This window comes from Podarcis muralis, chromosome 15 (genome assembly GCF_964188315.1).
Source record: "Podarcis muralis chromosome 15, rPodMur119.hap1.1, whole genome shotgun sequence".
Lineage (NCBI taxonomy): Eukaryota > Metazoa > Chordata > Lepidosauria > Squamata > Lacertidae > Podarcis > Podarcis muralis.
This window is the reverse complement of record NC_135669.1, coordinates 11,131,370-11,147,822: the sequence shown is the minus strand read 5'-3', so window position 1 is coordinate 11,147,822 and position 16,453 is coordinate 11,131,370.

Here is a 16,453-nt window from a genome sequence, read left to right as displayed (position 1 = left end):
AAACTTATTTACACTGTTGAATTTATCTGAATGCTGCCAGCATTTTCAGCTGCACACAGTTATTTCCCATATATTCAATAAACATTTTCCAATCCTCTCTAAACGTATGTTCTTCTTGTTCTCTTATTCTATATGTTAAGTCTGCAAGCTGCACATATTCCGTCAGCTTAAGTTGCCACTCTTCTTTAGTTGGGACCTCGCTCGTTTTCCATTTTGGGGCTAAGAAAACACTGGCCGCAGTAGCGGCATACATAAATAACCTTTTTCGACACCTGGGAATTTCAGTCTGAATTATTCCCAACAGAAAGGACTCTGGTTTTTTTTTTTTGGGGGGGGGGGAGTACTTTTAAACATCCCCCTCAATTCATTATGCATCATTTCCCAATTCTGTTTTATCCTTTTACAAGTCCACCACATATGAAAGAACGTTCCCTCTGCCTCTTTGCATCTCCAACACTTATCTGATTCAGCCTTATACATTTTAGCAAGCCTTCTCGGAGTACATTATCCCATCATTCCTGACCATTGGCTATGTTGGCTGAGGTTGATGGGAGTCAGAGACCACTGTTGACCACTGTGACTCCATATGCTGGGTTAAGTGACCTTGAGCTCTTGTCCCATCAACACCATGTGAGGCCTGTCTCTATGGCAAACATAAAATGGGTGTCACATTATTGGTGGGTCACCTCTTACACCCACACACCTGCTTTTTCACTGCTTCTTTCATCATGAACTTAATCTGCTGTTTTGCTCCACTCAGCTCCCTGATCTTCAGTGTGAAGATTAGAGTGCACCAACTCTGGGGATCATTCCGTCCCAGAGTTGCCTATTCCAAAGTCTCAACAAGTTCATTTTGTAACTTGCTCAATCTGTTTCTGATGTCATCCTGTATTGTGGCTGGAACTATTTTGATGAAATAAACCTCATCAGGGAACAAACATAAATCAGAGGGAGCTGAGTTTTCTACTCTTTAGCAATCCATCTTCCTAAAGAAATGCCTCTATCTGCACAGCTGAAGAAGTAGGGATCAGGACATCCCATGTATGTTAGACCTTGGGAAGGAACCAGTTCTGGTTCAGCATGTCCAAAAATAAAAGAATTCCTGTTCACGTTCATGCCTTTACAAAAGGAATGAGTTTGGTTCATGTTCGGTCGGAAGTTCAATTCAAGGCATCTGAATGAGCCCTGGCAACAAAAGAATAAGCAGTTGGAAAATTGCAAGCTGCTGTAAAGAACACCAAAATATACTTAAAAATACTATGAAACCATCAAAACACTCAGGCAGTAATGGGAATGGCATAATTTATTTCCCACAACTATGATAGTCTCTAAGCATAAAGTCCTAAAGTGTCTAAAGAATAATAATAAAAAAACCACATACTTAAAAATACTAAGAAACCATCAAAACGCTCAGACAGTAGTGTGAATGGTTTAATTTCTTTCCCACAACAATGATGGTCTTTAAGCTTAAAGGCCTAAAGTGTCTAAAGAATAAAAAATTTTAAAAACACATATAAGAGAATGAACTTGGAGATGAAATAGAAATCATTCAAAGTTCTACACCAAAATGGACTTGATCCACATTCAGCCAACCTGGCAATTATGGGAACTTCTTTCAGGGATAGTTTAGAGATTTTTGAACTATTTCGTCATTCATTCCAAGGACTGGGTGGGGTTGCAGAAACAAACATATGAGCTGCCGATGGTAAACACAAAGCAATCTCAGCACCCTTGAAGTAATGAAGCAACAACAACAAAACTCACCTAGCATGGAAATCTCTTTGCAGCTCTGTCAGGCAAAATCTAGCCCCAGTACAGGTACATGCAACTCAAGGTACGTTGAAAGATGGCCTTAGAAAGAAACAGTCCAATTATTCATCTGTGATCATTGTGCAGCAGTGACGACTTGTCGATTTGAAATCGAGGGAGAGAGCCCTTTCTCGAATTTGCATAGCGTGATTGTAACATGGCTCATAACTCACCAAAATTAGATTCAGATGTGATGGGGTGAGCTCCCGTTGTTCAGTCCCAGCTCCTGCCAACCTAGCAGTTCGAAAGCACACCAAAAAAGTGCTAGTAGATAAATAGGTACCACTCTGGCGGGAAGGTAAACAGCGCTTCCGTGCACTGCTCTGGTTCGCCAGAAGCGGCTTAGTCATGCTGGCCACATGACCCAGAAGCTGTCTGTGGACAAACGCCGGCTCCCTCAGCCTATAGAGCGAAATGAGCGCGCAACCCCAGAGTCGTCCGCGACTGGACCTAACAGTCAGAGATATCTTTACTGTTACAATTCTCTCCAAACTAAATCTTGGCTGATGTATATTGCAAATACCATATTTATTTTTCACTCTCTCTGTGTTTAACTCTGGCTTACTCCCCTATATCTTGGTCTGGGTCATTGGATGTCCTACAAATGCTATTCTTCTCTGCGCAGATTGGATAAAACAGGGGCAGTTATATCAATGAGACATCACGAGGTGGCGCTATGTCCTTCCACAGCATATAGAATATCGTTTCTATGCCAAAGCTCTGATGTGGCTTTCCTCATATGCTTGCACAGATGTGGAAATTAGTGCAACGTGGTTGACAGGAAGCAAACTGTAACTCCTGTCAAATAACTGATACTTCAGCTCCAAATGGGGCACAGGAAGACGTTCATGGTGAACTCCCCTGAATCTTAATAATATATCCGCAAGGATATGAAGTAGGAGTGATACCAGATGTAATGAATTCAGTGGAAGACTAAGACCACAATCTGCAGGGTCACAGTTTCGCCAAAAATCTGATGTTGTCCAATTCACTCTAAAGTGGTGCCAAATGCTGCAATAAGGCCCACTGCAACATTTGGCATTGAAAACCCCACAATTTACAGCAACCACAAAATGACCCCTTGGTGCCCTAATCCACGGGGTCAAGATTTTGCCGAAAACCCAGTGTCATCTGATTCACTCAAAAGGGAACCAAACACCAGGACAAGTTCCCCTACAACGTACTCCATACAGTGGTACCTCGGGGTAAGTACTTAATTCGTTCCAGAGGTCCGTACTTAACCTGAAACTGTTCTTAACCTGAAGCACCACTTTAGCTAATGGGGTTTCCTGCTGCCACTGCACCACCAGAGCATGATTTCTGTTCTCATCCTGAAGCAAAGTTCTTAACCTGAAGCACTATTTCTGAGTTAGCAGAGTCTGTAACCTGAAGCGTATGTAACCTGAAGTGTATGTAACCCGAGGTACCACTGTATTCCAAAAGTTTTCGTATCCATTCTTTCTTCACTTTTGGGGGAGAAAGAAAGCTCAACAACTTTGTCCCCCTCCAAAAGAAGAGAAAAACTCACTTTTGTGTCCAGATTTTCACTTTTTGAAATATGGCAACCCTAGCTTCATTGAACTGGAGTTTGGCATGTAGGAACAAATCAGGCAACACTCACCAGGTAAAGACAATCCCCTCCCCTCCTAGATATGTGCAGCAGAATAAGAAAGGAACTAGAAATGCAAAAGGGGGCATGACCTCGCTGCATTTAAAGCCTGAGATATCTACGTAGCCCTAGAATTAAAGCATTGCAAGCCCAGGAATTAGTTAGGAGTACCAGAATTGATTGGAGCTCAAGGCCTGACCGCACAAAAACCCACTCTGTCTTATCTCAAGCTTTCTTCATTTCAGCGGTATAACTTAGAGTGGAAGCAAGTATGCGCGGTTTGCTCATTCTGTTGCTTCCATGGCTAAACTCAGAAATCCTTGCTGAGCCTGTGCACATCACCCCACTAGACAGGGCTTGGCGAGGCCTCGCCTCAGGTGGCAGGCTGGAGACAGCTGGGAGTGGCAGGAGATCTGGGCTTCTGAGAAGCGCCCTGCTCACCACCTCCTGGGCTTGTTGCCCCCAGCCGCTTCTGCAACTAATCCAGAATGCAGCAGCTAGACTGGTGACTGGGGGCAGCTGCTGAGACCACATAACACCGGTCTTGAAAGACCTACATTGGCTCCTAGTACATTTCCAAGCACAATTCAAAGTGTTGGTGTTGACCTTTAAAGCCCTAAACGGCCTCAGCCCAGTAGACCTGAAGGAGCATCTCCACCCCCATCGTTCTGCCCAGACGCTGAGGTCCAGCGCGGAGGGCCTTCTGGCGGTTCCCTCATTGTGAGAAGCAAAGCTACAGGGAGCCAGGCAGAGGGCCTTTACGGTAGTGGCGCCCACCCTGTGGAACGCCCTCCCACCAGATGTCAAGGAAATAAACAACTATCTGACATTTAGAAGACATCTGAAGGCAGCCCTCTTCAGGGAAGTTTTTAATGTGTGACATTTTAATGTATTTTTAATCTTTGTTGGAAGCCACCCAGAGTGGTTGGGGAAACCCAGCCAGATGGGCGGGGTACAAATATTATTATTCCTCTGCCCCCCCCCCCAGGTAGCTCTTCTCCAGACTCCTTTTTTCCTCCATTACCACCCACAGTGTGCTGTTGGCTCCTCTGGCTCAGGTGGTGGTGGGTGGGTGGGTGGCAGAGGTGGCAGCAGGGTGGGGTGGCATCATTTTCTGGTTTGCCTCAATCATCAAAACTTCCTGAGCCGGCCCTGCCAGTAGACGATGTGGACCTACATTCTGCCACTTATAAGAACGTGAGGAAGAGCCTTGCCAATGGCTCAGCCGGTCCAATATCCTGTTCTCACAGTGGCCAGCCAGATAACTCTGGAAAGCCCACGAGCCAGACTGGAGCAACAGATTGCTTTCTCCACACAGTGGGAAACTGTTTTAACTGCTATCACAAGGGTGTCTCTGGACCTTAAACTGAGGCTCACAAAACAAAAACTAATGTTTAGAATATACTGGACCCCATTACGTCTGTTTTAAAAAAGGGCTGTCTAAGGTACCTAACTGTTGGAGATGCAATAGGGATAATGCTTCTCTAAAACATGTTTTTTTCATTTTCCTATATTGAAAGATTATTGGCAGAAGGTAACTGAAACAGCCATGGGGACGCGGGTGGCGCTGTGGGTAAAAGCCTCAGCGCCTAGGGCTTGCCGATCGAAAGGTCGGCGGTTCGAATCCCCGCGGCGGGGTGCGCTCCCGTTGCTCGGTCCCAGCGCCTGCCAACCTAGCAGTTCGAAAGCACTCCCGGGTGCAAGTAGATAAATAGGGACCGCTTACTAGCGGGAAGGTAAACGGCGTTTCCGTGTGCTGCTCTGGCTCGCCAGAGCAGCGATGTCACGCTGGCCACGTGACCCGGAAGTGTCTCCGGACAGCGCTGGCCCCCGGCCTCTTGAGTGAGATGGGCGCACAACCCTAGAGTCTGTCAAGACTGGCCCGTACGGGCAAGGGTACCTTTACCTTTACCTTTTAACTGAAACAGCCAACAGAACTGTACGGAACAACCTTACATTTACAGAGCAAAATATCCTCTTGAATTATATACCCAGCACATGGAACATTACAAAAGAACAATACAAGTGGATTCTCTGTGCCCTTACTACACGAAAAAGACATACTGATGAACTGGAAAAATAAAAATGTGGATCCCTTCTGTGACTGGATTGAAGACTTATACACACTCGCAACATATGAACAACTTGCATATAAACGCAGGCTTGCCATGGACAAATTCAATGATATTTGGAATATATTCTTACAAATACTGTAATAGGCTAAGATCTGGTGAAGTACAATAAACCACTTTGTACAGTATACAGTTTTGGGTCCCCCCCCCCCTTATTTTCCCTTATACATGGGTGCTGTTTCTTTTTTTCCTTTCTCTCTCTTTTATTTACGTCTCACCATGTTTGAGTACAGTGGTACCTCGGGTTAAGTACTTAATTCGTTCCGGAGGTCCGTTCTTAACCTGAAACTGTTCTTAACCTGAAGCACCACTTTAGCTAATGGGGCCTCCCGCTGCTGCCATGCTGCCAGAGCACAATTTCTGTTCCCATCCTGAAGCAAAGTTCTTAACCCGAGGTACTATTTCTGGGTTAGCGGAGTCTGTAACCTGAAGCGTATGTAACCTGAAGCATATGTAACCCGAGGTACCACTGTAAAGGTAAAGGTAAATGTTCCCCTGACCATTAGGTCCAGTCATGGCCGACTCTGGGGTTGCGGCGCTCATCTCGCTTTATTGGCCGAGGGAGCCGGCGTACAGCTTCCGGATCATGTGACCAGCATGACTAAGCTGCTTCTGGCAAACCAGAGCAGTGCACGGAAACACCGTTTACCTTCCCGCTGGAGTAGTACCTATTTATCTACTTGCACTTGACATGCTTTTGAACTGCTAGGTGGGCAGGAGCTGGGACTGAGCAACGGGAGCTCACCCCATCGCCGGGATTCGAACCGCCAACCTTCCGATCGGCAAGCCCTAGGCTCTGTGGTTTAGACCACAGCGCCACCTGCATCCCCTCACCAAGTTTAGTCACATATAATTATGTACTTTTTGAACTTTCAGTAAAGATGTCTATTTAAAAACAAAAACCAGAGTGCTTTCTTCACCTGTGATTCTCAGGAACGGTCTGACAGAACGCTCCCATAATATATGCCCTGGGTAAGTGGAAATCCTGTATTCTGTGCATTAACGCACATGACCCCTGTGCAATATGAAAGCAAACGCTTGATCTCCAGTGAACAGCTGAGATTGAGCAACACGCTCTCTTGACTGAGAGAACTGTTGACAAAGCTGGCACGGCCTCTGAAGATTTCCTTTGCTAAGCTGACAGGTGACTCTAGCCTTTCCTCCTTTCCTGACAGATGTGCCCCAGGGTAAAGAGAAGCTAGCATTCCTTCCCGGAAAGAGAGGGAGGGACCTGTAGGGGTGGGCAAATGGAAGGTGCATTTTCTGAATGACTCAACTTTAGCCCCAAAGAAAACAGTTGCTGGCATGCAAGAACCAGGCCAGACCGGCGTGGTTGGTGCAAATAGAAAAGGGCATGTGATGTGTGTCAGATTTCAGGAACCTCCATGGGCACATCAGCCAAAAACAGAGAGCAAAAGAGGGAATAACTGTCAGTGAAATTTGCACATGCTAAAGATGCACATTTAAAAACAATTTAACACAGATACAGGGACGCGGATGGCACTGTGTGTTAAACCACAGAGCCTAGGACTTGCCGATCAGAAGGTCGGCAGTTCGAATCCCCGCGACGGGGTGAGCTCCCGTTGCTCGTTCCCTGCTCCTGCCAACCTAGCAGTTCAAAAGCACATCAAAGTGCAAGTAGATAAATAGGTACCACTCCAGCGGGAAGGTAAACGGCGTTTCCGTGTGCTGCTCTGGTTCGCCAGAAGCGGCTTAGTCATGCTGGCCGCATGACCCGGAAGCTGTACGTCGGCTCCCTCGGCCAATAAAGTGAGATGAGCGCCGCAACCCCAGAGTCGGCCACGACTGGATCTAATGGTCAGGGGCCCCTTTACCTTTAATACAGATACAATATATCTCACCATAGTGGGGAACAAGACCGGGACCTGTATGCTGGCTCAGTCTGCCTTATGTTTGTACTTGGAACCCACCAGGGTTCCTATAGGCCTGGCAGAGTCCACTAGCACTGATGCCAACCCTGGGCCTGGGGGCATAGTGTGGGGGGTGCCAGGGGTGCCATGACCCCGGGTGCACAATTTTTGAGGGGGCCTCCACACAGGCGACCCCAGTGCAGCCCAGGTTGGTGTTCCTCTCCACCAGCGAAGGGCCACATCAGCCAGCCAGCCCCACTTTGGTCCGGTGGGGGTAGGGTCGCTCTGGTGGCATCAGTGGCGAGGGCTGGGCTGGTGTGCCCTGCTCAGTGCACATGCACCCCTGCCCCGGGCACCAGCAACTGATGCTACGCCACTCCTACTCTGGGCTGCTGGGTTGATGCAGTTTTACATTTCCCAGGGTGCCCAAGACATAAAGCCCATCTGCACTATACATTTAAAGCGGTATCATGCCACTTTAAACTGTTGTGGCTTCCCCCAAATAATCTTGGGAGCTGTAGTTTATGAAGGGCGCTGAGAGTTGTTAGGGGACACCATTCGCCTCACAGAACTGCAGTTCGCAGAACTCCCTGGAAAGGACAATTGGACTTGATTGAGGCATGGAACCATCTGAATAGACCCAGTTGAGGGCCAAATCTGGTGCACGGTCCTAGTAGCCAGACACAGAACCTCGTGGAATGGGGAGCCAGCCCTGATGTGCTGCCTGGGGAGCAGGAGGGCTTTTATTGTTGTTGTTGTCAAAGTGTGAGCATTCCCCTGATCATTGTCTCTGTGTTGCATGTGTAGAGACAAGACTATACATGAGGTCAGGGCAGAGCAATTAGTTAGAGTCTAGCGTCTGTTTTTAATTTCTAAAGAATTATGGTCCTAGCTGTCATGACTGTGAGGAAAACATCAGAAACATGCAGAATGTGCGACTCCCTGCCAGAATATGCTGGCTTGCCTTTAGTAAGGCTAACACTAGAGTCGTGAAAGGCCTCATTTGCAGCAACAGATGCTAACCTAGTCGTACATGCCACTTCAGTAACTCCCAGGTCTTCGCAAGCCTCATTTCTCCCAGACCTGGAAGCAGGAGCAAGACATCCACGGGATACCACAGAGTGGGGAGAGGGGAGAGCCTTTTTCAGCCCGAGGGCCGCATTTCACTCTGGAAAACCTTCCAGGGGCCACATGCTGATGGGCAGAGCCAAAGGTAAAAGTGGATGGGGAGATGACTGTAAATTTCACCTTTGTGCACTAGGCTGGTTTTCACACACCCCTCTCTGGAGAAGGGCCACAGCTCAGTGGCAAAGCAACTGTGTGACATGCAGAAGGTTCCGGGTTCAATTCTCAGCACCTCCCGGTGGGGCTGGAAATGTCCCTCCTCTGAAACTCTGGGGAGCTGCTACCAGCAACATCAGATTTCAAAGATATATGCACACTCAAATGCAGTGTGAAGTAGGTCCAATCAGGGCTGTGACCTAGGGAGAATTATGAGGGCCAGGCAGAGATGCCTGGAGGGCCACATTTTTTAAATATATATATATATATTTATTAAAGATTTCTTAGTTGACAAAAATGCATGCGTTGTCTCTTTTTTCAGGCTGTGTTTTCTACAGATCAGTTCCATTTGTTGTGAGACGTTAGCATTACATACAGTGTTGGGTTAGGAAGAAAAGAGGGGGGAAGAGGGGAGGGGGAATGGTAAGTGGGGTGCAGTCGATATGCTTCTATTCTTCTACTTAGTGTATGTGTGGGGTTTTGTGTCAGCGTCACTTGTGTGGGTTCTCTTCCTATTCGCTTGTTGTATTTCCTTGGTGGTGAGAGAGGTTGGGGGTGGCCTAGGGGGTGGTTGGCTCTGGAGGACCGCATTTGAGGTTCCCCACCATCTGAGCAGTATTGCCTCCTCTGACTGACAGTGACTCTCCAGAGTCTTAGTGTTAAGTTGTGGGTGAACATATCAGACGACACAGCGATTCTTCAAACAGCTCTTGTTTATTCACAGGCCAGAACAGAACTGGGCTGAAGGGTTCAGCCAGCCTGCTTATATAGAGCTCAGCTACAAAGCAACAGCAACAACTTTCTGTAACTATCCAATCACTGAACGTCACTTTCAATTCCTTATTTGCATATGTGGACCTGAGTGAAAACTATCTACAGTATCCCCTGCTGGCCCAGAGTGAGAACTTCAGTACATAACACTTAGTCTTTCCCATCACCGTCTTCGCGATCCTTTTCCCTGGAGATACCAGGGACTGAACCAGATTCCTTCTGCATGCAAAGCATGTGCTCTACCCACTAGGGATGCTTCAGAAGTCTGTTCTTTGTAAAATCCAGTACAAACTGGTGTGAGGCTGTATCCAGTGCAGGGGTAAGTTAAAGTCCCTTAGTGGTACACTTGTCGCATTGGTGGAAAGTTGTTGCATAAGGGAAAGCACAAGTACATTATGAGAGCTCATGGTGCAATGGATCGCACAGCAAAAACCAGCTGTTGTGCAAGGGAAAACATAGGCACATTACTGAATGTTGAGGTGTATGTAACATATTGGACAACAAGAACCATCTGTTGCACAACAAGAATCAACTGTTGCGCAACAGGTTGTTAACATAGCTGTTAACATTTGATTCTTTTATTGCATAGCCATTAAACTCTGTCATCCACCAGTGCAGGGGTTCTTGCACTAGTAGGCAGAGTGTGTTGAATATGGCCCCTGAACTGCATTCCCTGGACTAATGTGCATATCAGGATGCAGTTAACCTTCAGGTTTCTTATTCTAGAAAGAAAGAAAGAAAGAAAGAAAGAAAGAAAGAAAGAAAGAAAGAAAGAAAGAAAGAAAGAAAGAAAGGCTTTGAGAAAAATGTGCGTTTTGGGGGGAAATGCATATTTAGTTACAATTTTTTAATGGAGTCTTTTTTTACAAAATTATTTTGCATATTAGCATGGAATCAGAAGAGAACTTCTCTGTGGCTGAACTCATGCAAAGCTAACATGGACCGGAAATAGGCTAATCTGTCCATGCTCTCGTTGTCCCATTCTGTAATGAGACTATCAAGGCATAACATTTCCTCTGGAATCATCAGCTATTGGCTTTATTTTTCAAGTCCTCATTTAAGAAAATCCACACGCTGTGAAGGTTCACTGTGTCCATGTGTTGCCTTGTTTGTAGTTCAACATTTGTCGCCAACTAAGTTACATTTTCTGTCTATGAGGTCATCAAACAACTCTAACGGCGAATCGTTCAAGTTCACACTACACTGCAAGTCTGGGCAAAGTCTGGAGGATTTGCTTAGACCAAAGCGCCCCATCTGTTCCCTGCTTCTAATTACAGCTGGATCTAAAAGTGTCATTAGCCATTAACACTAACAACAGGGAAACCACTCAAAACAACACTGTCTTGCAGGAGGGTTCCTGTCAACTCCTTGAGAATGTCTTGAGATTGAACCTCCAAGGTAACTGAGGGCTTGACCCTGCTAGAGAACAGCAGGGCTTCCTATTAAACTGCGTAGTTTGTCCTTCCGGCTAGTAACTCACAAGCCCGTTTGTATCTGCAACTGTTCAGCATCACCAACAGGGCAGAATTGAGGGGCAGATGTCTAGGGCTCCACACTTGTAGGGTATTGGGCGAGCGGATGTGGCTTTGCCAAAATTGCCTTGTGAGCTAAGTGGGCAGGCTCATGGGCTGGAGGTTCCCCGCCACTGGCCAAGACTGTATGGGAAATGCATCTAGAAGACAAAATGTACTGAGGAGCTATGTGACACAGAGTCATTCCTGCCTCTGTTTCTTCCCCTTCCCTCGCTCTTGTTAAGTTCTTTTGATGGTGTGAGAAGTCTTAGATGTCTTGAGAACCTTGGGAGGAGAAAAAGGCCCCCCCCCAGCTGCCTCATCAGTTGATAATGCTGGGTACCTTCTTTGATGTTGGACATTGTTTTGAGAAAGTGAGTGTGATGGCCTGGGATTTGGACTCAGAGGCTGAATCTGAGGGATCCCAGCCTGCACAGGAGTCCCCGCCTCCAGAACCAGCTGAGCCAGGGCTGGGGCATGAGACTGAAGGGTCCTCACCTGTGCTGGGTCCTCAGGTGCAGGCATCAGCTGAGTCTGCTCTGGCTCCTGAGATGATGGAGGACCCATTGCCTGAGTGCTCCACTCTCAGCCCTGTCAGAGGAAGCTGAGGTTGCCTCTGGGTCTAGTAACCCACCAGCCTCTCCTGAGCTGCAGAGGCTCAGGGCAGAGAGGCAGAGGGAACTAAGCAGGAGGAAGGAGCGCTCACCTCCAGGCCAGGAGAGGCGAGTCACCAGAGGATCGGGGCCTATGCCTCGGGGCAGATAAAAGCTGGCCAGCCCCAAGTTGCGGGAGCAAAATCGTTGGTTGCCAGTTCCTGCCTGAACCCTGTCCTGCTTTCCTGCCTGAGCTCCTGACCTGCCCTGGCTCCCTGCTTGCAAGCCTGTTCCTGACTTCACCTGACTCCCTGCCCTGCACCCAGCTTCAGCTACTATGGACTGCCTCCATGTTGCACCTTTGACCATGGACCAGACTTGGACCTCGCCTCTCAGGTAACCCACGGGACCAGCACAGTGAGGCACTGGGAGGGGGTGGCTAATGGCAGTGGCGCAGGAAGCTGCTCAGGCGCCTGGGGCAGGACGAGCCGGCCATAGGGGCAGGGCAAGCTGCTCATAGGGGTGAGGCGCACCACGGGGCCTCTGGAATCTGCCTGCCTCCTCTCACTCAGCCACCCTACAGCTGCGGGGGGGGGGGGGGGAGAGGCAGCAGCCGGACCGTTTGGGCAACGTGGAGACTGTGGGCGCCCAAGCCACCAACCACAACAGGAGAGACGTGTGGCTCGGGCACGCTGCAGGCCCCACAGTGAGTGCCACCCGGCATTTTGTCACCCCCTTCAGTGGTGACACCCAGGGCGGACCGCCCCCACCACACACCCCTTCCTCCTTCCTGGCTAATGGATGATCTGCACATAGCCACTGTCGGATGATTTGGGCAGAGTTTCTTTGAAGCTTGTACACAGACTGATTAGCCACAGCAGGGCCACAGCTTGTACACAGACTGATTAGCCACAGCAGGGCCACAGCTTGTACACAGACTGATTAGCCACAGCAGGGCCACAGCTTGTACACAGACTGATTAGTCACAGCAGGGCTGAGGTTACCTGGGGGAGTCACTTCCCCCGCTTCTTGAGGGCTTCCAAGTGGTAGATTGAAGTGCTTGCTTGGTATGTATACATTGCTTGCTGTTTCAGAATAAAATATTTAATCTTCTCACTCACTTGTGTATTTTGTATTCCTTCTGAATCTCATTTTAAAAGAACCACCTTGCCTTTGGCAAGCCATAAATCCTCAGTAATTTTCAAGTGGTTCATGGGGAAAATAATTTGGGAACGACTCATCTAATGAGTCATTGATCGCCGAAGAATAGATGCTTTTGAATTATGGTGCTGGAGGAGACTCTTGAGAGTCCCGTGGACTGCAAGAAGATCAAACCTAGCCATTCTTAAGGAAATCAGCCATGAAGGCTCACTGGAAGGACAAATCCTGAAGCTGAGGCTCCAATACTTTGGCCACCTCATGAGAAGAGAAGACTCCCTGGAAAAGACCCTGGTGTTAGGAAAGATGGAGGGCACAAGGAGAAGGGGATGACAGAGGACGAGATGGTGGGACAGTGTTCTCGAAGCTACCAGCATGAGTTTGACCGAGCTGTGGGAGGCGGTGGAGGACAGGGGTTCCTGCCATGCTCTGGTCCATGGGGTCACAAAGAGTCAGACACAACATCTAATGATAAGACCATTTAATGCCTGAATTTAACTCCTGCGTGCCACATGGCCTGCCATGAAGCCCCTAAGCTAGGTGGCTGCTACCCTCAGCTGCAGTGAAGGATTCTCTCATTGCCACTGCCAAAGGATGACTCCGCTCAAAGGTCTTGGGCTAGCCCTGATCTAACTGCACAACTGTGTCTGTTTTGAGCAGGTGCAATGAGCCTTTGGCCCTCCAGATGTTGCTGAACACCACCCCAGGTCATTGGCTATGCTTGCTGGGGCTGCTGGGAGTTGTAGTTCATCAACATCTGGAGGACCAACGGTTCCTCACATCTCATTCAATTGAGGTGTGGGGACCCTAGGTCTCTCAGGGGTTAATAGCCATGATGGCTAAATGGAACCTCCATATCCAGAGGTGGTCCAGCTCAGAAGAACCAGTTTCTGAGGGGAGCAGCATCAGGGGAGAGCTGTCAGCTTAATGCAAGCCTGGCTGGCCACTGTGTGGAAGCAGCACTCTTCATATCATGCTAGAGATGGGACAATAATGTCTTGCCTACAGGTTGATAATAATAATAATAATAATTTATTATTTGTACCCCGCCCATCTGGCTGGGTTTCCCCAGCCACTCTGGGCAGCTTCCATAGAGACCAAAAATACACTAAAATGTCACACATTAAAAACTCCCTGAACAGGGCTGCCTTAAGATGTCTTCTGAATGTCAGGTAGTTGTTTATCTCTTTGACATCTAATGGGAGGGTGTTCCACAGGGTGGGCGCCACTACCGAGAAGGCCCTCTGTCTGGTTCCCTGTAGCTTCACTTCTCACAATGAGGGAACTGCCAGAAGGCCCCCAGGGCTGGATCTCAGGGCTGAACGATGGGGGTGGAGACGCTCCTTCAGGTATACTGGGCCGAGGCCGTTTAGGGCTTTAAAGGTCAACACCAACACTTTGAATTGTGCTCAGAAACATACCGGGAGCCAATGTAGGTCTTTCAAGACCGGCGTTATGTGGTCTCGGCGGCCGCTCCCAGTCACCAGTCAAGCTGCCGCATTCTGGATTAGTTGTAGTTTCGGGGTCACCTTCAAAGGTAGCCCCATGTAGAGCACATTGTAGTAGTCCGAGCGGGATATAACCAGAGCATGCACCACTCTGGCAAGACAGTCCGCGGGCAGGTAGGGTCTCAGCCTGCGTACCAGGTGGAGTTTGTAGACAGCTGCCCTGGATACAGAATTGACCTGCACCTCCATGGACAGCTGTGAGTCCAAAATGACTCCCAGGCTGCGCACCTGGTCCTTCAGGGGCACAATTACCCCATTCAGGACCAGGGAGTCCTCCACACCAGCCTGCCCCCTGTCCCCCAAAAACTCCACAGCAGAAAACTGTACATAGCATCACTTGTAATGTGTGGTGCAAGAGTATATTCCATCATTAGCATGAAAGCCAGGAAGAGACTTCATCTGTACAGTGGTGCCTCGCAAGACGAAATTAATTCGTTCCGCAAGTCTCTTCGTCTTGCGGTTTTTTCGTCTTGCGATGCACGGTTTCCCATAGGAATGCATTGAAAATCAATTAATGCGTTCCTAGGGAAACCGCCTTCAGACCAGGTCCGGGGACAGTCTGTCCCCCGACCTCTTCTGAAGGCTGGGGGGGGGGGGACAAGGGCTTTTCTTCCCACTGCCAGCCTTCAGAAGGCTGTTCTGAAGGCTGGCGGTGGGAAGAAAAGCCCTTCTTCCCACCTCCCGCCCCGCAAGCTCCGGGGACAGGAGGGCTTTGCTGCCGACCGCCAGCATTTTAAAAGCCCCTGCTGTCCCGGGGCGATTTTAAAATGCTGGCGGGCGGGAGCGAAGTCTCCGCTGCCTCGAGGAGATTTTAAAATGCTGGGGGTCGGCAGCGAACGCTTCGCTCCCGCCCGCCAGCATTTTAAGATCGCCCGGGGCAGCGGAGAAGTCTCCGCTGTCCCGGGAAGGCAGGCGGGGGGAGCAAAGACTTTTGCCCCCGCCTGCCTTCAGAAGAGGTCCAGGACCTCGTTCCGATGCCCGGCGGTGGGGTGAGAGGTTCCCGCCCCCCCGCCCCGCTTCGGGGCAGCGTTCCGAAGCAGAGCGGCTGGGGCAGGTGTTCCCGCCCCCCCGCCCCGCTTCGGAGCAGCGTTCCGAAGCGGGGCGGCTGGGGCAGGTGTTCCCGCCCCCCCGCCCCGCTTCGGAGCAGCGTTCCGAAGCGGGGCGGTGGGGCAGGTGTTCCCGCCCCCCCGCCCCGCTTCGGGGCAGCGTTCCGAAGCGGGGCGGTGGGGGCAGGTGTTCCCTCCCCCCCCCGCCCGGCTTCGGAGCACCGGGAGAAGCGATCTCCCCGCAGCCCCTTGCTTCAAAAGAGGTCCGGGGGCAGCGGGAAGTGCTTCCCGCTGTCCCCGGACCTCTTTTGAAGCAAGGGGCGGTGGGGAGAAGCGATCTCCCCGCAGCCCCTTGCTTCAAAAGAGGTCCGGGGGCAGCGGGAAGCGCTTCCCGCTGTCCCCGGACCTGGGGCTGCGGGGAGAAGATCGCTTCTCCCCGCCGCCCCTTGCTTCAAAAGAGAAGACCCGCTGTCCCCTGGGCAAGCTTCGTTTTGCGAAGCAAGCCCATAGGGAAATTCGTCTTGCGAGGCAACTCGAAAACGAAAAAACCTTTCGTTTTGCGAGTTTTTCGTCTCGCGAGGCGTTCGTCTTGCGGGGTACCACTGTACAAAAAATTGTCTCTTGCCTGCCTGAATAGAAGGCAATTACTGTATATCCCATTAAAAACATATCCATGCAATTATAGTTCTCTCTGACTCTGGTTATTGGCATACTTGTAGCTGGGTCCCTTTAATTAAATTTTACTAGTTTATAACTTTACAAAGCACTGGATATCATTCCTAACCTACCATTGGCCTGTTGGTTTTGTTGTTCTTACATTTCTGTTTATATTATTTTAAGGTTGTCAAGGAATGGTTATTCCCCAGGCATGGAACAAAGTCTAATTTTTCTTTCAAGTCCAAGAATTAGCCTCCAGATATGGTGCTGCATTGAATCTGAAGAATGAGGCAGACAAAGCAGTTGCTGATCGTGCTTCCTTCAGTATTCAGGAGGAAGAGGCAATAGTCCAGTGTTTCCCAACCTTTTTTGGGCAAAGGCACACTTGTTTGATGAAAAAAATCTCGAGGCACACCACCATTACAGCCCCGTGACGTCAGCGCGCAGCGTCACGCCGGGAGGGACGCACGAAAGTGTAAGTTTCAATTTTTTCCCCTCCCCCTTGCC